Source organism: Schistocerca americana, chromosome 5 (genome assembly GCF_021461395.2).
Source record: "Schistocerca americana isolate TAMUIC-IGC-003095 chromosome 5, iqSchAmer2.1, whole genome shotgun sequence".
Taxonomy (NCBI): domain Eukaryota; kingdom Metazoa; phylum Arthropoda; class Insecta; order Orthoptera; family Acrididae; genus Schistocerca; species Schistocerca americana.
The window spans coordinates 670388234-670415047 of record NC_060123.1 but is presented as its reverse complement, the minus strand read 5'-3'; the positions used below and the strand labels follow the sequence as shown (position 1 = coordinate 670415047).

Genomic DNA, 26814 nt, shown 5'->3' with positions numbered 1-26814 from the left:
TTGAGAATGTGGGTCTCGTGGGAAGCGTGCAAGGTATAAGTACCCGAAGTCACGCTATTAATCTATGTCCACGGTGGCTCATATGGATCTAGTGGTCAGTCGGCTCTCAGCCGCGGCAGCGTGCGGACGGCCCCGCGCGCCGGCCAGTGCTCCGCTGCAGGCGTTGTTTACATCCGCGTCGTAGCTTTCAGGCTTGCGTCCGTCCACCGTGAACAACATGTCGAGCGCTTACCGCCGTGCGACCCTTAAAGTTTCCTTCCCAGCTGAACATGCGCGACCTCGTGCACATGAAGCTGAAACGTTCATACTGAAGAAGTTCGTTTAGATCCTAACCACGTTATCGGAATCCATTTTTCGATCACGAGTAGTGTCGTTCATATTAAAATGACAAACACCGAGGTGTGTGAAGATGTTATTCGCCGCCATGCCAATGGACTTAAGTTCAAATACTCTGATGGTCACGTCGGAGCCGTAACACTTGAACTCGCAGAGTACGGTCAACGCACGATTAGGGTGTTTGAACTACCTTTTGAAGTGCCGAAGGACGAAGTTGTCTCTGCGTTACAACCATACGGTAACGTCATCGGTTACGTAGAGGAAAAATGGCAAACCTTCACGACCTACCATGTCCTTAATGGTGTGCGTCAGGTCAAAATTGAACTGAAAAAACATATTCCATCATACCTGACCATTGGCGGGGTGCGAGCCATTGTCATGTACGACGGCCAACCCCGAACATGTGCGGGTTGTGGACAAGAAGGCCACGTCAGATCCGCCTGCATGCGACGCCGCCTGATCCAGACGCCGGTCGGCGAGGAAGCGTCCCCAGCGGTGATGACTCAGATCCCTGTCACATACGCCAAGGTTGCCCAGGAAGGTAGCACGTCTACACAGAGTCTTCCTGCTCCGTTGACGTCGTCTGATCAGGTAGATGCAACCGCTCCTGAGATTCCTTCTGAGGTGTCCCAGACGCCAGATCCTAATCTGCCGAATCATCGCAGCACTGTGACTGAAAATGCTACTGAGATGGACGTTGGTCCGGGAGTGGTACCTACTTCTGCTTTCCTTCAGACTGGTCCGGAGTCAGACGAAAGCCACCCGCAATCGGACTCTGAACGACTTGTTCGAAAACAAGGGTCGACACGAAAGAGGAAGAAACGTAGCCGTACACCCCCTGATGAATCCATTCTACGGATGGATACCGGGGATGCAGACCCGAAGATGGACGACAAACCGATCTTTGATGACCGAAAGGCTGATGCGAAAGACCCGCTACAGGCGACCACTGGCAACGAACACCCCTCCTTACTGACGCCGTCGCCCCCACAGGTCGACGTTGAAGAGAGCCTATCCGAAGAGACGAACACTACGTCTCCTCTCCACGTGGATGACGTGCACAGCCGATACCCTACCGCAGCATCAGTCTCCTGGGCGGACGACGTGGAGATCGAAGGGACTGGGGCGGATGCTGCTGATGATGGGGCACCCCCATCGGTTGCGCCCGCGCCCGCAAACTCTCCACAATAGCAGCCTCTTCAGCGGACCGGCAAGATCGACGACCTCTCGCTCCTGAAGAAGAAGTCCCGCCTGTGCCTGTGGGACTCCAACACCAGCATTATCGTGTCGCAACGATTAACCTCGCGACCATTCGTGAGCCCCACAAACTAGCGCTGCTCCGCGATATGATTTATGATGCGGACATAGATATTGCGCTTTTTCAGGAAGTGCATGTCGCCGATTTTTCACCACCACATGGCTTCACGGTGCATCTTTCTCCCGCTTCGGACACCGGTAGTGGTGTTGCCATCATCTTACGCGAAGGTCTTCCTGCCGAAGATGTCCTATACCTCCCCAGCGGCAGAGGTATGGCCCTTACTCTCTTTGGTGTACGCATCATCAATATTTATGCGCCGTCGGGCTCCAGCTACCGTCGTGAACGCAATGCCTTCTTCGCGAATAAAGTCACACCCCTTTTTATGGGACCACACGATGACTGGATCATGGGTGGAGACTTCAACTGCACCCAGCGCCCTCAGGATCAATTGCCGCGTCACTCACCATGCGCAGCTCTGGAAACAGTCGTCACGCGGCTACAATTTGTCGATACGTGGAGACATGTTCACGGTGATCTTTTGGGCTTTACGTACCACACTGCGCACTCCTCTAGCCGACTGGATCGCATCTACATCTCGCGATCCCTAATTCAACACACCCGACAGGCTGAAATCTGGCCTGTTGCTTTCTCAGACCATGAGGCTTACTTCTGTGATGTTGTTCTCACAAGACAGGCAGTATGGCACGGACGTGGTTTATGGAAACTGAACACGGCACTTCTTAATTCACCTGACTGTCGACTTCTAATAGAAGACACTTGGATCACATGTAATAGACGCCGACACACGTATCCGTCTACCATATCCTGGTGGATCCAGTGTGCAAAACCTGCTCTTCGAAAAACTTTAATCCGGTATGGCAAAGATGTTGTCGCCTGGAGGAAGAGCACTATGGACTTTTACTACAGGATCCTACGAGAATGCTCCACGATGCCAGCCTCCCCTGAGCGCCATACAAGGATGAACCAAGCTAAGGCCCAAATCTCCAATCTCATGCGACGGCATTTGGAAGGGGCGATAGTACGATCTCGTACTGCTGATCGCATGCCTCATGAACATCCGTCGATGTACCAGATCATCCAAGAACGACAAAATCGACGCCGAAAATTGATTCACGTCCTAACGGATCAAGAAGGGCGTCGCTACGTAACCCAATCTGCCATAGGGAATGTGCTTCACGCCCACTACCGGCAGCTCTACGCCGCAGTTCCGCATTCCCCAGAGTTGATCGAGGAAGTCTCACAGCTCAACTTCGGTGGTATCCCAGGAGATGCGGCGATTGACTTGATGTCGGAGGTGACTGATGAGGAAGTCCGCGATGCGATCCGGGCAGGAACCATCAATCGCTCCCCGGGCCCCGACGGTCTTCCCCTCGAATTTTATCGCACCTTCCGTGATTTGTTAGAGTCCACCTTCACCTCCATCTGTCGGGAACTGATGTCTCCGGAAGTACCTGTGCCGGACGCTTTCATGGAAGGAATTATTATTCCTGTACATAAACCGCACGGTGGCAACAATATCAGTGATTATCGGCCCCTCACCCTCCTTAACAGTGATATGAAAATCTTCACTCGCCTTTTGGCAGCACGACTTAAAAACGTTGCCCGCTATGTTGTGTCGCCAGACCAAGCATCTTTGGGAGGCGACAACAATATTCGCACGGCTTTATGCCGCTACAGGGATATGATCGCCGTTACCCAGGCACAACGCCTCTCTGGGGCACTTGCGTCTTTGGACTTCAGTCAAGCTTTTGATAGGGTTGACCATTCGTTCCTTACGGCCGTTCTCCACCATATGGGTTCCCGGTCGCCGTTATCACGGTAGTGATGCGCCTTCTGCGGGGTGCCTCATCCAGGATTCTGTACAATGGCAGACTCACTCCACCGATGATAATAGGTCGATCCGTACGTCAAGGTTGCCCTCTATCAGCAATTTTGTACGCCTTTTCCTTGGAATCCTTGCTATGTGGACTAAGACAACGTTTGGTAGGGTTGTCCATAGATCGCTACCGATTCTGTTGCACGGCCTATGCTGACGATGTCGTCATCTGTTTGCGTAATGCCGACGAAGTTCGTGCTGTTTTGACGTGGGTAGCGACTTATGGTGAGGCGTCGGGTAGCTCTTTAAACGTACGTAAGTCACAAGTTATGTTCATTGGCACGGGACTTCCCGTGGAGTGCGTTACACCTCTCACCACCGTTGATACCATTCGTTGTTTGGGAATAGATTTTTCATCTGATCTCCGGCGTTCAGCCACCATCAACTGCCGACGCCTCCTTTTAATGATCAGAGCAGGTCTTATGGACCATCGCCTTCAATCCCTAGATATTCTCCAACGAGCTCGATATGTCAATACATATATCGCATCCCGAGTTCCCCATGTAGCGCAAGTTCTACCTTTCCCGCTTACTGTGGCACGACGCATGTTGGCAGCGATGGCATCTTTCGTCAGCTCTGGGATGTTGTTCAAAATTAGCTATGCGACCCTTACTCTTCCCCGTGAACGAGGTGGGATAGGTCTGTTTCACGTGCCGGATAGAGCTCGCGCCCTATTTGTCAGCTCCCAGATGGCGGTATGGACACGTTGCCCAACGAGCCTCACTGGTCTCCTCATGTCGGCATACTCGCCGGTCTCACTGTCAGCCCCAGTGATAATCTCGGATGTTCCGGCCCAGTTCCATTATATGCGGTACTTCTTTCTGGAACTCAGTTATCTACGCCTCACCTTACCAAGACAGCTTTTGCTCAAGACAAAGGCAGTATACAATGTCCTCCAATTAGGTCGTCCACCTAACCCGATTGAACAAAAGTTCCCCCAGGTTGACTGGCGTCATGTATGGCGCGCGGTGTTCGCCTGTTACCTTGACACGAATGTTCAATCTGTCTGGTACATAACTGTCAATGGTAAGCAAATCAACCAATTTCGCCTTCATCGTATCCACCTCGCCCAATCACCTCTATGCTCCACGTGTGGAGTGCCAGACAATGATGAACATCGGTTTGTTTGCGGACCGGCGGCGGAGGTTTGGCACTTGGTTCGACGTATTGTGGCTTTTCTAACGCGGAACATTCCGGATCGGATTCCTCCCCTTTCATTATTATTTCCGGAACGTGACTATTTTCCTCGGACAAAGACCAATGCTGTGAATTGGATTCGCGGACATGCCATTCACTACTTATTTGGACAAACTGTAGACTCTGCACTCGATTTTTGGACATACCTCAATGACCGTCATTATGTCGTTGTCCGTCACCCAAAATACAGACAATTTTTCTCGAACTTCCTTGGGAGTGCTTTCCACGAGCCGCCTCGCAGCTGGAATGTGTTAAGCCAAGAGAGAAGAAGGTTTCCTGTTTTGAACCAATGAACATTTCTGAACAATTGAACGGAACACATCAATTTCGAGAAGACGTGACTCAACATATTACCAGCGGGGCGCAGAAGGCCTCTGATCAATTACACAAAAAAAAAAAAAAAAAAAAAAAAAATAAAAAAAAAAAATAAATAAATATAAAACAAAAAAAAAATTAAAATAAAATTCAGAAAAAGGAAGATTATGTTTTGTTTTTCAGGATAGCCCTAACCTTGATTTCCCATATTTCCCCTGGTATATAGGCAGCTCTCTGGGGTAGGTTTAGTCAGGAGCCAACGCCTGAAGTGGCCTAGATTTTTTTTTTTTTTTGTTATAGGATGAAAAGTGGCGGTGGCACTTGTTTTTTTTAGTTCCATTAAAAAAAAAAGAAAAAAAAGAAAAAAAAGGGGTAAAAAAGAAAAAAAGTAAAAAAAAGAAAAAACAAAAAAAAAATTAAAAAAAATATGGATAGAGCGTCTGCCATGTAAGAAAGAGATCGAGGGTTCGAGTCCCGGTCGGGGCACATATTTTCGGCTGTCCCCATCGAGGTATATCAACAACACCTGACGGCGGCTGAGGGTTTCAATTGATTATCATTTATTCTAGAGAAGCTGCACGGTCATCAATGGTATCTGTTCTTTCGAGAACTGTTATCATCTTCATATACATAATTTAGTAGTTGGTCTATGGATGAATGATACCGTTTATGCTCACACAGAGCCAATAAATGTTAGGTCGTAGTTATTTCTATAAAAGTGTAAAGTGTATTATTAATTTGTAAGGCTATAAGATTATGAATAGTTGAAGGGATACTGATCGTTAACAATATTGACCAGAGTCCACGGCAATTAGAGAAGGGCAATAATTGGTACTGTAACTCAAAAGTAAAGCAACTAGAACAAATCTGAAATTTTGTGTATCTAGTTTTAAGTATGCAGTAACGCAATTTGGATTTCGCTGATTTTTACAGTATTGACATTTGATGTAGGAACCAAGTATTTTTCATCAGATTTAATGTAAAGGTATACCCGATTTGTAATATTTTGTGTGTTTTGTAATCCTCATACAGAGAAGTTAAATTTTGGAATCTATTTCGTCAAACGATGCCAGACTTTTTGTCATGTAACAATCCAAGTGTTTTTAATTACGACAGTAAGTGAGAATTGTAGAACAGTTGAGAAGTTGACTGACTTTGAAGTTAATGTAAAATGTTTCGTATCAGCTTTAAGAAGGAGAAACTATATTTTAAATACAATTTTCAAACTGAAGCATTTGGTCTTAGGATATCCCCTTATCAGTACCTTATCATCTTCCATTTCGTGTTTATTTGAAACCAATGAACAATTTTTTTAAAGAAATCATTTTTAAATCAGAGTCAGAAAAATATTAATGTGCTAGATTAGAAAAATATTAATGTTTGTAACAGCTTTAATGCGGGCTATATTGCACTGCGCTGAGCTAATATCCAATATTTTCACTGAACATTTGCAAGGTTATTCGTTTATCAACCAATCTACTGATATTATTTGTATGAAGCTATTTTACGGCCGTCATTGCACTTCGCTATGCCAAGATTGAATATTTTCTATGCATACTGTGGAAAGATCAGGATACCAAGATTACATCCGTTGCAGCTTTAGAGCTTAGGAAAATTTATTTCATTGTTTATCTGAATAGAGAATTTTTATCAGTTTATTGCGGCCATGGAACTCTGTGCTGACGAGACTAGGTAAATTTCAGAGGGATTGATTTCATTATGAAAATTGCGTATTGGTTTTGCAGATTAAGTCATTTGCTCAACAACACACCTCACAGTAAATTCGCATGAGACGAACATTACGCATTTCATATTCATTGGCAAATAAAAACTCAATACTTTTACGAAGAACGTTACAAGGTGTATTTGGAAGAGTGTTTGATTCATAGCGGAAAATGATTGAACGGTGAGTCGGGATGCGTGGTATCCCGTTGCAGTAATGCCTGTAGTGTCTACTTCAATGTAACAGGCAGGTGAATGTATCACAACAGGTACTGCTTACTGGACCCATAATTATCGGAACTTTACTTCTAGTTTTGACGAATGCTACCTCATGTAGGAAAATGTGCCACTTTTTTTTAAACCCCCTGTACTTCATCTACAGTTTTGGAAATGAGCATCTAAACGATTCTTGAGTTCCTGAGAAGACATTAGTATTTGTCACACCCGTTTCTGAAAGGACCTCCGATTGTAGACTTTCCCCCTTAACAATCTGATATATTACATAACAAAACGCAGCTGTAAGTGGTGCAGAAAGATGCAGATTAAACTACAACAAGGCAAAGAGATGGTTCAAATGGCTCTGAGCACTATGGGACTAAACATCTATGGTCATCAGTCCCCTAGAACTTAGAACTACTTAAACCTAACTAACCTAAGGACAGCACACAACACCCAGCCATCACGAGGCAGAGAAAATCCCTGACCCCGCCGGGAATCGAACCCGGTAACCCGGGCGTGGGAAGCGAGAACGCTACCGCACGACCACGAGATAGGCAAAGCGAAAAACTGAATCAATACGAACCGTGGATGAGAGAAGATGAGACGTCGCTTTTCTCGGAGTTGAGCACTTCAGTCGAATATAGCGCCCGCACTGTGTACGTGCTTAGCGCGCATCGAGAGTATGTTACTGGAGCCTCCAGTTTCTTGTCGGCCACGCCACTGACGGGATGCCGGCCTCTCGATTGAGGAAACACAGGACTCGGGCAGAGCAGGAAAACCGGCTGGTTGCGCAACTGGCGGCTTATGTTTTCTCCTGCCTGCGAGGCCGCCGACGACACCGCCGCTTTCCAGGAGCCAGCTGTGCCCGCACGTGACACGCACGTGGTCCATCGCATCCGTATCTGTGTCTGTGGTCGAGCTTGCTCTTCCTGGCACAGCCTATCGTTCCATACTGTCCTGTGAATCGAAGTGGCGCAGTGAGTAAAGTACTGGACTCACTTTCGGAAGGAATTGTCTGTCCTGATGGACATTTTCAGCGGTTACCCTTCATTAAAGTGACCCGATTTTGCCGGGCCAGTCCGGATATTCGAGTCCAGTCCCGCTGTCGCCAGCGGATTCTGTCTAAAAGCGCAAATGTTTCGGTTTTTCGATATCAAATCAAGTTTTCAGTCATGCACGGTTTGAATATATAACTACTTACATTTCTAGCATTGGAAAAGTATCTATACTGTATTTCATCATCAATATACACTGAAGCGCCAAAGAAACTGGTATAGGCATGCGTATTCAAATACAGAGATACGTAGACAGGCAGAAGACGGCGCTGCGGTCGGCAACGCCTATACAAGACAAAAAGTGTCTGGTGCAGTTGTTAGATCGGTTACTGCTGCTACAATGGTAGGTTATCAAGATTTAAATGAATTTGAACGTGATGTTATTGTCAGCGAACGAGCGATGAGACACAGCATCTCCGGCGTAGCTATGAAATGGGGATTTTCCCATAGGACCATATCACGAGTGTACCGTGATTATCAGGAATCCGGTAAAAGATCAAATCTCTGACATCGCTGAGGCCGGAAAAAAATCCGACACGAATGGGAGAAACGACGACTAAAGAGATTCGTTGAACGTGACAAATCGCTGCAGATTGCAATGCTGGGCCATCAACAAGAGTCAGCGTGCGAACCATTCAACGAAACATCATCTATATGGGCTTTCGGAGCCGATGGCCCACTCGCGTACCCTTGGCGACTGCACAACACAAAGCTTTACGCCTCGCCTGGGCCAGTCTACACCGACACTGGGCTGTTTATGACTGGAAACATGTTGCCTGGTCGGACGAGTCTAGTTTCAAATTGTATCGAGCGTATGGACGTGTACGGGTATGGAGACAACCTCACGAAACCATAGACCCTGCATGTCAGCAGGGAGTTGTTCAAGCTGGTGGAGGCTCTGTAATGGTGTGAGGCGTGTGCAGTTGGAGTGATATGGGTCCCCTGATACGTCTAGATACGATTCTGACAGGTGACACGCACGTAAGCATCCTGTCTGATCACCTGTATCCATTCATGTCCATACAACATGCTATTCAGTCTCCTTCCCCTCGTACTCTTACAGATTCATGGACAGTCCTGCAGGATTCATGGTGTTAGTTCCCTCCAGCACTACTTCAGACATTAGTCGAGTCTATGCCACGTTGTCTCGCGGCACTTCTGCCTACTCGTTACACTCTATTAGGCAGGTGTTCCAGTTTCTTTGGCTGTCCATTGGACAATGGACAGATCATTTTAATACCTTTTTAGACTACGGACGGGTTCTTTTAACCATCTATCTACATGGGATGAACTACAAAAGTGCTACCAATCTCTTACAAACGTTTCTGAAATTCAAAATTGATGATGACGACTTGTTGCAAGAGTGTGTTACCATGCTGCAGTTTGTCACATCTCAGGAAACAGAAAAATCGAGCACAGGAAAAACTGCCACAGATATGCGTTGGATACAAATGCACTCCACACCCAAACATATACCGAGGTGGAAAAAGTCAAGGGACAGCGATTTGCACATATACAGATGGTCCAACTGAACCGATAACTGACTGCAACTGGTTATGTTTCGGCCACCTTTGCAGCCATCCATGGACTTGATGTTCCTAAACAACTACTGAATTTTCATGGATGACAATGCGCCACGTCGCCAGGCCACATTTGTTCACGACTGGTTCAAAAAGCTTTCTGCACAATTTGAGCAAATGATATGGCCACCCAGATCACCCGAGATGAATCCAGCCGGACATTTATGGGTCATAATAGAGAGGTCACTTCGTGCACGACATCCTGCACCGACAACACTTTCGCAGTTATGGACGGCTATAGGAGCAGCGTGGCTCAGTACTTCTGCAGGGGTCTTCCAACGACTTGTTCAGTCTATGTCACGTCGAGCTGCTGCACTACTCTGGGCAATAGGAGGTCCGACACGATTTTGGGAGATATACGCTGACTTTTGTCACCTCGTCGTACATATTATTAAAATATTTCTAAGACTGTAGACTTTGTGTAGTGTTTTCCCGGTACAAATGCAACAGTCGAGTTGTCTTTTCTTTGACTAAGTTGTGGACACCTGAGAAAACTCAAATGAAAGTAGCGACTTTGAAAGCAATACTGATGGTGAAACTTAATTTGAAATACAGTTGTATATAATTCTATCACTTCTTAAACTTAAATTGTAGCTAAGATTTGCTGAATCAAATTCATCCATCCCAGAAGTATGGGAGCGTGAACAACTGAGTGTAAAACCTGTGTGCAGTTACCTAAATAAGTGTAGTGTCCTGTTTAGCAACTTTTAAGATTTAAGGGTATTATAACTACTCAAGGCAAAACTACGCTTATAGCATTTGTAGACTTAAAGAAAAGCATTGACAATGTTGACTGGAATGTTTTATTTCAAATTCTAAAGGTGGCAGGGGTAAAATACAGGGAGCGAAAAACTAATTACAATTTCCAGAATGAGATTTTCACTCTGCAGCGGAGTGTGCGCTGATATGAAACTTCCTGGCAGATTAAAACTGTGTGTCCGACCGAGACTCGAACTCGGGACCTTTGCCTTTCGCGGGCAAGTGCTCTACCAACTGAGCTACCGAAGCACGACTCACGCCTCGGTCGGGCACACAGTTTTAATCTGCCAGGAACTTTCATATTTACAATTTGTACAGTTATAAAGAGTCAAGGGGTACGAAAGAGAAGCAGTAGTTGAGAAGGGAGTGAGACAGGGTCGTATCCTATCTCCGATGTCACTCAATCTGTATATTGAGCAAGCAGTAAAGGAAACAAATGAAAAATTTGGAATTCGAATTGAAGTCCAGGGAGAAGAAATAAAAACTTTGAGGTTTGCCGATGACATTGTAATTCTGTCAGAGATAGCAAAAGACTTGGATGAGTGGTTGAACGAAATGGACAATACCTTGAAAGGAGGATATAACATGCACATCAACAAAAGCAAAACGAGGATAATGTAAGGGGAAGCAAAATAAATGATGAGGGTCGAAGTGGGGAGGATATAAAATGTAGACTAGCAATGACAAGAAAAACGTTTCTGAAGTAGAGAAATTTCTTGGCATCGAGTATAGATATAAGTGTCAGGAAGTCCTTTCTGAAAGTATTTGTATGGAGTGTTGCCATGTATAGAAACGAAACATGGACGATAGACAGTTTCCACAAGAAGAGAATAGAACCTTTAGAAATGTGGTGCTACAAAAGAATGCTGAAGATTAGATGAGTAGATCACATAATTAATGAGGAGGCACTGACCAGAATTGGGGAGAAGAGAAGATTGTAGTACATCCTGACTAAAGGAAGGAATTGGTTGTCAGGACACATTCTGAGGCATCAACGAATCACCAATTTAGGTCTGAAGGGAGCGTGGGGGGTAAAAATAGTAGAGGGAGACCAAGAGATGAATACAGTAAGCAGATTCAGAGGGATGTAGGTTGCAGTAGTGACTCGTAGATGAAAAGGCTTACAGAGGATAGAGTAACACGGAGAGCTGCATCAAACCAGTTCAAATGGTTCAGATGGCTCTGAGCACTATGGGACTTAACAAGTGGCTCTGAGCACTATGGGACTCAACTTCTGAGGTCATTAGTCCCCTAGAACTTAGAACTAGTTAAACCTAACTAACCTAAGGACATCACACACATCCATGCCCGAGGCAGGATTCGAACCTACGAACGTAGTGGTCGCGCGGTTCCAGACTGTAGCACCTACAACCGCTCGCGGCCACCCCGGCCAGAGAATACGCCGGGAATCGAACCCGGGACCTCGTGCTAGGGAAGTGAGAACTCTAGCGAGAGACCACGAGCGGCGGACATTTGCAAGGCATAGTCGTCTTGAAATACACGGCTCAGGTTTGGTACGAAAAAAGCCTTGGTCAGTGTTTTCTAAGGTTAGTTCATTGTCGAATGAACTAATAAAGATTTTTAATAGCAGGAAGATGGTACTTTTAGATAAATACCTAGAGAATAATTTGAGCAATTTGCTGTTGTTATTTATTATTTAGACTTCGCTCAAACAGGATTTTATATTTGTATTTTACGTATAGAAATAGGGCTACTTTGAAACTTTGCATCTCAGAAATGAACAAAGATACCAGAAAATTTCCAAGGTCGTTCGAGATTGGCATCTTAGGAAAATATGGCAGAAATTTCAGCCAGTTGCTGTACTTAGCCCTCTTGGAATCTGTGGTACGAAAAAATAGTACAGAGAAACATCTTTGAGTGGTTTTCCAAAGAACCATCCATGAACTAATGGTGCCTCCATTAGCGCCTTAAGGTCCATCGTAGACCACATCAAACGGAAAGAGGACGAACCGATTTGCTTCATTTGTCTAAGCAGGTAGAAGTGTGTAATAGTTATACTTTGACCTAGTGCCGTAGCACAGTGAGGATTCTTGTGTTGGGTATAAAAACGATCCCTGGTCCTAGGGCTGTCCAAGACACCTGACCCTACCTTCCTAACATAAATAGAACTCGAGATAAAATTCACGGAAGAGTCCGCTTTTATGCCCGGCGTTTTGAAACATACCGATTAAGGTAATGAGGCAACACAGATAAATTGCAGATGTACCATTTTCAGACGTAGCAGAGCCGCTCTGAGGTGATCCTGCGCCCCCAGCTGAACTTTTCGACCCCCCCCCCCCCCCTCCGAAAAAAAGCAAATGAAAAATATTCTTCAATTTCTTCCACGCATATAACAAATTTTAATTACTTACACATAATTAATGAAACAAAAGCGCACAGAAACCGAGTGCAAGGATACCGCGTGAGAAGAATTGTTTTGGTTGAGAATGCAGCCACTCGCGCACTGCGGCTTGCTTCTCTACCCCGTTCTGAAACCATTGCGTCCCTGCACTTATTTGAGCCATCGGAACACGTGTAAGTCTTTCGGGGCGAGGTCTTGTGTACAAGACGGGTGGTCGAGAAATTCAGATTTCATATCCTCTATTGCTGCTACGTTTGATTGGGCAGAATGGGACCATCATTGTCGTATTGCAAACAAAACACCTGAGACAAAAGTAATTTAGTTCCGGTTGCAAGTGCACCTAGGTTTCATCTGCTGTAGCAGTTCTGCCTAGGGCTGTTGATAAAATGCCGATGTATCGATACTGTTTCAAAATGTGTCTATATATATCGGCGATATTTCGTCACCGTTATATCGATATCAAAATGGCAATACCGAGTGCCGATATTTATATTTTATACTATATTTTTCCGCACTGTTCGATAAATATTTGGTGCTGTTCTTTTGAAGTTGTAGTTGAACATAATCTTTCTTTCACTGTGTGAAGGAGTCTCACTACCTTTTGAGCATTCATCACTTCCGGTCTTCCTCTTTGACTGAGTGAAGCAAGTATAGATGGCAGAGAAGAAGTCCGAAGGCACTGTAAGGTGGCGGTGTGAATGGAATAACAAGATTTCCGGTGTGAAGAAGTATCACACCTGCCACATTTTTAGCGCAACTAGTGAGATATTTCTTCACATCGATACTCTTCCAAAACATTTGCTGAAACTGATGAACAAAAATCGAAATGATAAGATTGGTCTTTGCAGTGGGCGGAGACGCGTGAAGGGAAATGCTGACTTTCAGCTGCACCACGCAATTTTGCATTTGCATCTGCTATGCCGATGGCGTTTGTAGAAATGAAAAACCAGGGAAAGTGTTCCAGACAAATCCGATCTGAGACGAAACCGAACAACGCACCCATGCGACACCTTTTATTACGCCACTGACAAGCAATTACGAATGTTACCAAAGTGGTTAGCGCCAAGCGTGAACTTGAATCGTTTTCCTATCAATTTTGCTCTAAGGCGGATAAGCAGGTTGCTAGCTTGTTGATCAACAGAAAATGTAATAATAAATCAATACTTAAATATACAGCTCTAAAAACGGCAGCATATTTACGAGGTGCATTCAAGTTCTAAGGCCTCCGATTTTTTTTCTCCAGACTGGAAAGAGATAGAAACATGCGCATTGTTTTAAAATGAGGCCGCGTTCATTGTCAATACGTCCCAGAGATGGCAGCACCGTACAGCAGATGGAATTTTACCGCCAGCGGCGAGAATGAGAACTGTTTTAAATACTTAAAATGGCGACGTTTTCCTTACTTGAACAGCATGCAATCGTTCGTTTTCTGAATTTGCGTGGTGTGAAACCAATTGAAATTCATCGACAGTTGAAGGAGACATGTGGTGATGGAGTTTTGGATGTGTCGAAAGTACGTTCGTGGGTGCGACAGTTTAATGAAGGCAGCACATCGTGTGACAACAAACCAAAACAACCTCGGGCTCGCACAAGCCGGTCTGACGACACAATCGAGAAAGTGGAGAGATTTGTTTCGGGGGATCGCCGAATGACTGTTGAACAGATCGCCTCCAGAGTTGGCATTTCTGTGGGTTCTGTGCACACAATGCTGCATGACGACCTGAAAATGCGAAAAGTGTCATCCAGGTGGGTGCCACGAATGCTGACGGACGACCACACGGCTGCCCGTGTGGCATGTTGCCAAGCAATGTTGACGCGCAACGACAGCGTGAATGTGACTTTCTTTTCGTCGGTTGTGACAATGGATGAGACGTGGATGTCATTTTTCAATCCAGAAACAAAGCGCCAGTCAGCTCAATGGAAGTACACAGATTCACCGCCACCAAAGAAATTTTGGGTAACCGCCAGTGCTGAAAAAATGATGGTGTCCATGTTCTGGGACAGCGAGGGCGTAATCCTTACCTATTGCGTTCCAAAGGCACTACGGTAACAGGTACATCCTACGAAAATGTTTTGAAGAACAAATGCCTTCCTGCACTGCAACAAAAACGTCCGGGAAGGGCTGCGCGTGTGCTGTTTCACCAAGACAACGCACCCGCATATCGAGCTAACGTTACGCAACAGTTTCTTCGTGATAACAACTTTGAAGTGATTTCTCATGCTCCCTACTCACCTGACCTGGCTCCTAGTGACTTTTGGCTTTTTGCAACAATGAAAGACACTCTCCGTGGCCGCACATTCACCAGCCGTGCTGCTACTGCCTCAGCGATTTTCCAGTGGTCAAAACAGACTCCTAAAGAAGCCTTCGCCGCTGCCATGGAATCATGGCGTCAGCGTTGTGAAAAATGTGTACGTCTGCAGGGCGATTACGTCGAGAAGTAACGCCAGTTTCATCGATTTCGGGTGAGTAGTTTAGAAAAAAAATCGGAGGCCTTAGAACTTGAATGCACCTCGTACAATGTGGAGCAGTTCTTTTTTTTTTTTTTTTTTTGCCTTGTGCATCGATACTTTCTTATCGATATATCGGTAATTCTTTCCAATATATCGAGAGCCGGTAATGATATCTTTTAAATATCGATATATCCGATTCAGGATATTATTAAAAATGTTACGTTCTGTCCAGAAAGCCATTACCTTTCTTACAGGCGTCGACGGAACCATTCCTCAACGCAGCAGTCAACTGACGTAGCACCCGTCTTGCGGTAAGCTTTGTTGAATTGCTGTACGTGATGAACAATATTGTGTAAGACCAACACTAATTCCAAAGTATTAGCCATTTCGTTTACAAAAATAAGCCTCTTTTCCTTCACAAACTCTTCTTCTGCGCCGATGTTTCGTTCGTCTCTGCACGGTAATCTGGTCTGGCCGCGGAGCATCTTCTGCAGAAGCCGCGCCTCTTTTAAAGAGGTTCCACAACACTCCCTTGTGGCGCTCCCTAATTTACTTTTACAGCTGAAGATTTCTCTGCTTTGAGAATGTTTCTGTTTGCTTGAAACTCTTCAGTCCAATGATGCAGTTGGTCTGATATTCGTTACTCTCGTATTTTGGTTCATTCAGTGCGGAAATGTATCGAACGCGTTTCGAAAGTCGAGGAACACAGCATCTACCTGGACGCCCGTATCTACTGCTTTCAGGAACTCGTGAACGAAAAGAGCGAGCTGAGTTTCACATGATTGTTACTTTCAGAACCTGTGTTGTTTCCTAAAAGGAGATTTTTCTGTCTCCAGAAACGTCATATATACGACCATGAAATAGCTACGCAAATATTCAGTGAGTTCTTAATAAGATTTCAAAGAGGTGGAAAGATTGACAACTTGCTTTAAATATTCAGAAATGTATAATTGTGCACGTCACTAAACGAAAAAAACGTAGTATCTTCTAACAGTAATATCAATGAGTAAACGATTGGAATCAGTCATCTCTCACAAATACCCGGCTGTAGCAGTTTGTGGGCATAATCAAAAGTAGTGACCACATACGCTCAACCGTTGGTGGAACAGTTGGCAAATTTCAGTTCATTGTTAGGATACTGGGAAAAGGCAACCAATCTACAAAGGAGACTGCTTAATAAACAATCGTGCGATCTGTACTGAAACATTGCTCAAGTGCACGGCGCACATACCGGATATATGGAAAGTGCACTTAGTGAAATTTGCACGCAACCAGGAATCTGTGCAATTTGCGCCCATTATACCTGGAAACTACCTGCTCGCTGTTTACGGCCAATTTGCGCCCTGTGTACTCGCCCACTCCCTCATTTTGCCCGGAGTAGGGTGCTGTGTGACCCCGTCCAAACCACGTCGACGCCGCCTTGCAAATGAATAACGTAAACAAAGTGTCTTACTGCCAGGAGAAGAGCAATTGTCTACATAACGTTCTACAATATTGCCTCTTACATATGCGTGTGGCACTGGTTGTATTTGTTTTAAAGTTTATATACTACAGTACTTTTCTTTCTTTTATGAAGCATGTCTACATCTACATCTATATGATCACTCTCTTTGTGACTAGATCTCGCCGCAACGAAGAACGTCTTTGTTTTAATGGTTGCAGCCCAACTCGCCTATCATAATCCGTTGACATTCTCTCCCCAATCTCGCGATTCTACTAAACGAGCTACCATTCTTTGAACTTTTTCGATGTCCACCATTAATCCTATCTGGTAAATATCCCATATCACACAGAAGTACTCTAGTAGAGGACGGGCAAGCCTAGTTAGTGGATCAGTTACATCTAAGTGTTCTACCAATGAAATTCAGTTGTTCGCAGCTCTTATTGTGTAACCGAAATTTAAAGGATTCCTTTTAGTACACATGTGGCTAATTGCCATTTTTCGCAGCATACAAATATTTCGCCTAAATCATCTTGCAACTGATTTCGATTTGCTGATGACTTTACTAGACCGTGAATGACAGCATAGTCTGCAAACAATCTAAGATGGCTTCTCAGATTGTCTCTTAAATCTTTAATACGAATTAGGAAAAACAGATGGCGTTCTTGATGAACGCCAGATATTACTTATTTTTTACTCGATGACTTTCCATCAGTTACAACGAACTGTGTCCTTTCTGACAGGAACTCACGAATCCCGTCGCGCAACTGAGAAGATACTCCATAGGGACGCAATTTGATTAGTAGTCGTTTGTGAGGAACTTGTGTCAAAAGCTTTCTGAAAACCTAAAAATATGCAATCAGTTTGACATTACCTTGGGAGCATAAAGAGCCAGATGTGTTTCACAAGGACGATATTTTCTGAATCCGTGTTGGTTGTTTATCAATAAATCGTTTACTTAGCGGTAATTCATAATGTTCGAACACAGTGTATGTCCCAAAATCCTGCTACAAATTGACGTTGCTGATAGACTATGAGTCCGTAACTCAGCGGATTACAGCTATTTCTTTCTTGGGTATTGGTGTAACTTGTGCTGCTTTCCTGTCCTTAGTACGGATCTTTCGACGAGCTATTGTATCAGCGTACTGTGAAAGGCACCTGACTGATATACAATCTCGGGCGGAAGACATGCCTTTATTAAGTGCTTTAAGCTGCTTTGCTACACCGAATATATCTACTTGTAAGTTACTCATGTAGGCAGTTGTTCTTTATAAGAATTCTGGACTATTTACTTCGTATTCTCCAGTTTAGTAGGACTGTCATCCGTAACATTAGCATGCATAATCTGTCCTTAAATTAAAAATCGTTATCGTTTGCCACCCAAAAAAATGTGTGTTCTTTTGTTATGATGTTATCAAAGTTTTATGGATGTTTTGTTCTTTAAAGTGTATCTTATTTAATACACAGCTTTATAATGCTCATGTAGGTTCCACTTCGCGATAACGACAATGATATGCAGAATTATACACGGCTATCGCTTGTAAATAGATCTCGCACAATTTTAGAGAGAAGTGATGTTGAGAATCAGCTAAAACTTAGCAAAGCCTAAGCACCCGATTGAATCTTTATCAGATTCTTTACCACATTTCCGTCTGAGTTCGTCCCATTTTAAGCAATATCCATCACAGATCCCTCGAGCAAAATCGATGACCACTGATAAGAAGAAAGTGCGAGTCACACCCACCTACAAGAACAGTAACAATAGGCCACCCCAAAATTAAAGTCTAATATCCTTGAGATTCGATTGTTGTAGAATCTTAGAGCATATTCTGAGCTCAAACGTAGTGTCGTAGCTCATCGATGCCAAACACCATGGATTCCGAAAACACCGGCCATGTGTAACCCAACTCGTACCTGAAAGCCACGTATCAAGACAGACAGGTAGATGCAGTAGTTATCTATTTCCGAAAAGCATTTTACTCAGTACTACATCAAGGTTTACTGTCAAAAGTACGACCGTATGGAGTATCAAGCGAAATTTATGACTCGATTGACGATTTTTTGGTAGGGAGGACACAGAAAGTTATCTAGGATGAGAGTCATCAATAGACCTACAACTTCGACTGTTCCCCAGGTAAGTATGTTGGGACCCGTTGTTAATGTTGTGCAGTAGTGACCTTGCAAACTATATCCGCTAGATGATATAGTTATCTATAATGAGGTACTGTCTGAAAAGAGATGCAGAAATGGTCAGTTAGACCTTGATTAGGTTTCAAAGTGGTGAAAAGATTGACAACTTGCTTGAAATGTTCAGAAATGTAAAATTGTGCACTTCACAAAACAAAAACTCTCTGTCCTATGACTACAATATCGACTAGTCACAGTTGGAATCGATTAACTCGTACAAATACCTAGGCGTAACATCTTGTAGGGATATTAAATAGAATGATCACATGAAGGGCTTATTTCAATAGTGGTTTCCCCTTGACGCTACCAATTTCTTTCCCCTAACATTCGCGTTTTTATTAGGTTCTGATACTTTAATATTAGATTAATATAAATATATACTATAATATTTGATGATAAGCCGGCCGAAGTGGCCGTGCGGTTAAAGGCGCTGCAGTCTGGAACCGCAAGACCGCTACGGTCGCAGGTTCGAATCCTGCCTCGGGCATGGATGTTTGTGATGTCCTTAGGTTAGTTAGGTTTAACTAGTTCTAAGTTCTAGGGGACTAATGACCTCAGCAGTTGAGTCCCATAGTGCTCAGAGCCATTTGAACCATTTTTTTTTGATGTTATGTAAATATAAGTTCACCTTTTTCTTGAGGAGTGACTGTTCGATTGGCTTAATCTACAGGACAGCTTGCGCTACTTGTGTAAAGATGTTTGCTCCTTTTTCTTTTACGCTTCGTAATTGACATGTTGCAAAGATTCTGCTACTGGGTAGGAACAGTGATCAAGTAAGACTGACCTTGGGGTTTTACTAAAATGTGGGAATGGTGAAATAATGTTTATCTTATGTGAAGAAGTATTCCAAATTTGTAGCGTACTATTTGTAATGGAACTTTTATAAGCCTGTGTCCTTATTGATTGGACATGGTACTTCATTTTCATGGACGATGGAGTAAATGTGCGTTTTAATAGAGCTAACGTAGGAATTTTACGCGCGCCCGTTGAGTAAACAGTGTGATTTACGAACTGGAAACATCACTCAACTGCCGCTAGAGTGCGTTGCGATCGCGTATACCACGTTGCGGCCCACGTGCCGTATGCACAAGTCGCATCGTTCCTGAGCGTTCAGCAGCACGTTGAACTTGGCACGCTCAACGTTCACGATCGACAGCACGGTCCGTGTGCCGACGGCTTAACGTGCTATTCCACGCTATGACGTCAGAAACTCGTCGCGCTCAACGCTCAACGTTCTGATGCACGGTCCGTGTGCCGACGGCTGAACGGCGGGCCGGGTCTGGCCCTGGGTCCTCCTACGTGCCGGCCAAGTCGCGTGAGTTCGGACGGGCGGATTAGTGGACCGTTCCCCGACCCTTTCTGGGTGCAAATCTCACTGGGTATAGATTTCACTGCTTGCAGTTTACAGGACACCGCACATATCGGATGGAACAGGCCACTTTGAACGTAAACAAAGAACGACAGTACGAATGGTCAGAAGTTTGTTTGACTCACGGGAGAGTGCTAAGCAGACGCCGAAAAACCTGAATTGGGGAACTCTTGATGACAGACGACAACTGCCCTGCGGAAGCCTGCTCACAGATTTTCTAGAAGCAGCCTGAAGTGGATAAACTAGGAATATATTAAAAGCGGTGGCTCGTTTTATTTTTCGGGGTACTATTCCTTGCTGTAGGGGCTGTGATTTTTTGAGATTTTTTTGTCTAAACCAGCAAGGCAAAACAGAGGCCACTACTTCCACCACCTCAAGTGGATTTAGAACTCAAGTACTCACACCGAGCCGTGAACACTTCCCAGTTTATCAATGGGGAACAGTTGAACATGATTACTACTGTTATCGGTGCCATGGTCGTGCCAGGCGCGCGATACTGAATCTTTATACGATCTATCGTCAGTGGCGCAAGACCTGCACGACCTTATAGCAACACCGTTCCGCATTATTCTGTTACACTAGGGGCGAGTTTGTGGTGTCACCGCCAGACACCACACTTGCTAGGTGGTAGCCTTTAAATCGGCCGCGGTCCATTAGTACATGTCGGACCCGCGTGTCGCCACTGTCAGTGATAGCAGACCGAGCGCCACCACACGGCAGGTCTGGAGACACTGACTAGCACTCGCCCCAGTTGTACAGACGACTTTGATAGCGATGCTACACTGACGAAGACTCTCTCATTTGCCGAGAAGATAGTTAGCATAGCCTTCAGCTACGTCAATGGCTACGACCTAGCAAGGCACCATTAACAGTATCTGGTGAGAGTATAACATGTACCGTCAAGAGCGATGTACACCAATTATGGATTAAAGTTAAGTATTCCAGCAGCTACGTACTTTTCTTTATAGCATTCATTACGTATCCTGTTTCAGACCTCACGCCAGCCTGCGTGAGTTTAAACGCGTGCATTTCGGCCTCCTCTCTCCACACAGTGTTGGCTAATCTGCCAACACTACAGAGTTCACGTAAGGAAAGAGAGAGAGTGTGAGATTAACGGACTCATTTATTAAACAGTTGAGAATCGAACAATAATACAACCAAATGGGGGTGGGGGGAAGAAAGATTCGAGTTCAGCAGCCTACCCCAACGTACGTTCATAACACGCCACGATAGCAGGAGGAAAGGAATTTTAGTAAAGATCGCCGTATTATCAAATAGAATCCCATTTAGTAAAGGAAGGGGTTGCAGGCGTGCAACGACCACCACCAGGAATTAGCTAAAGACTAAGAAAATGCTACTGTGCGTGAATCGCTCGGTAGCCTCCCGTACTAAAGCAATAAAACCCGCAAGACGCGAAACTATTCACAATGACCTACCAGGTTCCCTCTGGGCCGCAGGGCGCGAATCTACAGTGCACTTCGGCGCTCATGCTTGCCGAACTTCATCTCCTGGAAGCGGCACCTCCGGTCTCCGGCACGTCCACACTAGAACTGAACTACTGCCCCTTTGTCCACTACCCATCCGCGGAGGGCGGTTGGCGCGAAATACGGGCGCGCACCTGAACTGGCCAATCATAGGGCGACGTTAAAATTGAGCAGATATAGCGTTTACAAGGTTGGTAAGGCAGGTTGGGGAACTGAGAACAGGAGAAACTTTGGCCACTACTGAACGTTCAAACGACACCACGCGCTACCCTGGCGATGGGAAAAGGGATGGGAAGCCATCATGGCTACTAGGAAGACTGCTGCCCTCGCCCATAAATAAAGAAAATTTCTAGCGCCAATCTCCTCTCACAGATCAGTGTGAGACAACTTGTAAAAATCGTCGAATAAATCAGGCAATCCATAGAAATTATTAATATTACCTGAATTATTATTTTACCGAGTACCAGAATGCTGGGATTAGAAATATGAAATACGAGCACTCAATGGTGAATGAAGGGCACGTCTTTCAGTATTACAATCCCGCACACATCACTACCGTAGAGACGGCAAAGACAATATTTGAGTAATTGCAGCGCTCACAGACGCACTTATACTCTTCCTCCCCTGCTTCATTCATGAATGGAACAGGAGCAGACCTAATATGTGGTGCACCCGGAAGTACCTTCTTCCATTCACTTCGCCGTCGTTTGCAGAGTACGCATGTAGATGGAGTTTCCTTTGTTCAGCACTGTACATGCCAAACTCCTGGATCATATTCCAAACCTCTCCGCAGTGTCTTACGAAGTGAGGGCATGAGACACCGTTGATGATGATGCTTTCGCCGGATCGGGAAACAATGCTCGGTGGTCCTCTTGGTTCTGCCTGACAAGGAAACTCTTGAGTGCGAGGCCGCAAAAGGGCAATGATGGTTACGGTATTGGACGCCCTGGCATGCAACCGCAGTCTTAGCTGTTAATGGAAACAGGCGGCAGGACCGGATGTATCCAATGGTGAGCACAGCACGAGGCCACGAAGCGTAGTTGAACTGCTTAGTCGATGAGTAACTCACAAACTGCTACAGTGCTACTGGTGTCGATACAAAGCAGAGCAATGGTAACGATATACAAATCAAACATTGCATTATATCTACAACAACAGCTGCCGAAGTTGACATTTCGTCAGAGTGGAACCCAAGGAAGTTTGCAGAGTGATAAAGATGAAATATTAGCGTTTCTGCAAGATGGGTCAGTGGAAGGTATACGCTCGACTGTGCGGACAGTTTACAGTACGTGAGGAGTACAATGATGACGATACGTGCTTAACAAGTAAAAGCGACATTGAAATGGGTGTCGAGCCATGTATTTCACCATCCTTGTCCGACAGGGAGCCACAAATCCTCTCTCCAGTGAAACGTTGTAAAGCACGATCGTTTTCCAAGGAGCGGGTACTAAATATAATTACATACATGGAAACTCATCCGCAGCATATTAAAAAAAAGAAAAAAAATATGAACGGATTTCGAATAAGACAGCAGCAATATGATCGTGTGGTGCACAAGAAAAACTAGGGATATTCAAGAGAGAACACGGCACACTTGTTACAAAAACTGTTTCAAGGATGCTCGATACAGTTTACAGTATGTGCATGATAGTGTCGTACTACGCTACGCACATCAATTTTCGCGCGACATAGATTACAATGATTTGGAGGAACGTATTGGATGATTGCATAACTTCAAACATTGCTACAGAATTGGAAGACGTAAGATAACGAAATTTCAAACAAACCGTCGACTTGACGACGCACAGAAAACTGCAGGGCCAGCCGCGGTGGCCGAGCGGTTCTAGGCCCTTCAGTCCGTTACCGCGCGACTGCTACGGTCGCAGGTTCGAATCCTGCCTCGGGCATGGATGTGTGTGATGTCCTTAAGTTAGTTAGGTTTAAGTAGTTCTAAGGTCTAGGGGCTGATGACCTCAGAGGTTAAGTGCCATAGTGCTCAGAGCCATTTGAACCATTTGAAAACAGCGGAATCGGCCCGATAATTTGTAGATGAGGTAAACAAACTCGTCCCATCGTTCAGTAAAGAGGAATTTCAAGAGGAAATGTATATGAAAGGAATCCTGGAAATCGGAGATACCAAGAGAGTTGTATCAAGATCAACTAACATCATGTCTTCACGCATTCGTATACAATTATGCCAACTGTTAATCTGGATGGTAAATTGGCTGTAAAGTTATTTACAGTGCAGCGAGAAGTTGTAGGTGCTATGCCCCCTTACGATTCTTTCCCGTGTGCGTGATCTTGAAAAAGAAGTAGAGAATATTTACGTCACAGCAAGCAAGAAACGAAAACGGGCTAAGAGAACTACAGCTGTGATATAAACTTTGCTTTTGCTCTATTGGTGGCAATAACTTGCTTTTGCTTGGATTTCTGGTCTGCGTATAAAAATCATATTCCTTTAGAGCAAACTATCCCTCCTGAAAAGTGTGTGACATTTTAGTTCATACCATCTGGAACCAATGGACAAATACAGCCTCTGAATGTTTGTTTTTCTCCGTGCCTATAAAACATATTATCGCACTGTCTACAGCTACGCCTTAAAGGATAGCCAGTTTGACGATAGGCTTCACGATAGATTATTTCTCTTTCGGTGGCATGTCCTCACATTCCATCAGTGGTGCAAACAAATGGTTTATTTTGAACATTTCTTGAATGTCGATGACGCCCATTTGGTGAAGTGTAATACATACGTCCCATAGAAGATGATCTCTGCACATCCCGGACACTCACTTTCTTTCGGCCTCCTGATGCACGTTGTGAGTCTTAGCAGCAAATATTTCTCATAACTCTTAATACAACACTTTCAGATAAGGCTTCCCTCGAAATCATTGTAATCCTTGTCGCGCGGAAACTGATGTGCATAGCGTAGTACATACTGTAAATTGTATCGAGCACCCTTGAAACGCGCGAACACCAGTTTACTTGTGACTTCACGCTCAAGGGGTTTCTTGAGAGAAGGGCAGACAATGTGCTGGCAATGGGCTTCACTATTTCCAGTTTTTCCCATTGTCTCAACACAATACGACACGCAACACTACACGCACACATGCACATCGACATCACAGCCACACGCACAGTATAGTTACTCTTAAGGTACAATAGACCCAAACCAACAAACAGCTACGTGGAAAGGTGCGCGGCAGGCTGCGAGCCAGATGATTAAATTAGTTATACACAGTGAAGTGAAAGCAACTGACCTGGCGAGCTGAGATCACAAGGTTTGCCGCACTAGATAACAATAATCACGTAGAGCAGGCGGTATCGAGCTCAGCTGACAACATGAGGCCGCTGCCGGCACCAGATAAGACTGGAGACACACACAAGATGCAGCGTCCGCGTGCTCTACTTCAGAAATCACTCGCTCACCTAATAAACAAGGCGCATTTGAACAACAGGTCGTCAGTACGGTCACTGCCTCATCGAAAAGAAAAAGTTTGCATCGCAGAGCAGCCGGATCGAAATCACTAAAGATACCTTCGCTTAGTGTAACCAGGAAAACTTGCTCTTTGACACTGAGGTACCAAAGGTCATGGGACACGTCCTAATCTCGTGTCGGACCTCCTTCAGCCCGGCGTGTTGCGGCAGCTCGACATGGCATGGACCCAACACGTCGTTGGAAGTTCCCTGCGGATATACTGAGCCACGCTAGCTCTACAGCCGTTCATAATTGCGAAAGTGTTGGCCGGTGGAGGATTTTGTATACGTATGATCTCGTGATTATGTATAGTCATGCTCAAAAGCATCCGAACGACCTGAATTGCATTTCGCCTGATTCGCATGCAACCCACATAATGAAGCTGTCTAGTAGGTCCTCTAATCGATCCTTGGTACAGTCGTTTGACTATTGAAAATTGTTCTAACAAGTCACCACTAGAAAACACTGCTCTGTATCGCAATAACTCAAGATGCAAAGTACACTACTGGCCATTAAAATTGCTACACCACGAAGATGACGTGCTACTGACGCGAAATTTAACCGACAGGAAGAAGATGCTGTGATAGGCAAATGATTAGCTTTTCAGTGCATTCACACAAGGTTGGCGCCGGTTGCGACACCTACAACGTGCTGACATGAGGAAAGCTGACAACCGATTTCTCATACACAAACAGCAGTTGACCGGCGTTGCCTGGTGAAACGTTGTTGTGATGCCTCGTGTAAGGAGGAAAAATGCGTACCATCACGTTTCGGACTTTGATAAAGGTCGGATTGTAGCTTATCGCGATTGCGGTTTATCGTATCGCGACATTGCTGCTCGCGTTGGTCGAGATCCAATGACTGTTAGCAGAATATGGAAACGGTGGGTTCAGGAGGGTAATACGGAACACCGTGCTGGATCCCAACGGCATCGTATCACTAGCAGTCGAGATGACAGGCATCTTATCCGCATGGCTGTAACGAATGGTGTAGCCACGTCTCGATCCCTGAGTCAACAGATGGAAACGTTTGCAAGACAACAACCACCTGCACGAACAGTTCGACGACGTTTGCAGCAGCATGGACTATCAGCTCGGAGACCATGGCTGCGGTTACCCTTGACGCTGCATCACAGACAGGAGCGCCTGCGATGGTGTACTCAACGACGAACCTGGATGCAAGAATGGAAAAACGTCATTTTTTCGGATGAATCCAGGTTCTGTCTACAGCATCATGATGGTCGCATCCATGTTTGGCGACATCGCGGTGAACGCACGTTGGAAGCGTGTATTCGTCATCGCCATACTGGTGTTTCACCCGGCGTGATGGTATGGGGTGCCATTGGTTACACGTCTCTGCCACCTCTTGTTCGCATTGACGGCACTTTGAACAGTGGACGCTACATTTCAGATGTGTTATGACCCGTGGCTCTACCCTTCATTCGATTCCTGCGAAACCCTACATTTCAGCAGGATAATGCACGACCGTTTGTTGCAGGTCCTCTACGGGCCTTTCTGGATACAGAAAATGTTCGATTGCTGCCCTGGCCAGCACATTCTCCAGATCTCTCACCAATTGAAAACGTCTGGTCAATGGTGGCCGAGCAACTGGCTCGTCACAATACGCCAGTCACTAATCCTGATCATCGTGTTGAAGCTGCATGGTCAGCTGTACTTGTACACGCCATCCAAGCTCTGTTTGACTCAA

At 45.1% G+C, this 26814-nt stretch overlaps 1 protein-coding gene across 6 annotated transcripts in view; it reads right to left on the bottom strand.

The window, feature by feature from the left end:
- The window catches only part of LOC124615781 (protein rolling stone-like), a 168441-nt gene that overhangs the window by 93231 nt on the left and 48396 nt on the right, over positions 1 to 26814 (bottom strand). Inside the window, exon 1 of one of the 6 annotated variants that reach the window (XM_047143893.1) lies at positions 7528 to 7806. The exons of the other annotated variants lie outside the window; for them this stretch is intronic. The gene's annotated coding sequence lies outside the window, so the exon portion shown is untranslated. Of the gene's footprint in view, positions 1 to 7527; positions 7807 to 26814 lie in introns of those variants that run through there. 6 annotated transcript variants of the gene reach the window in all.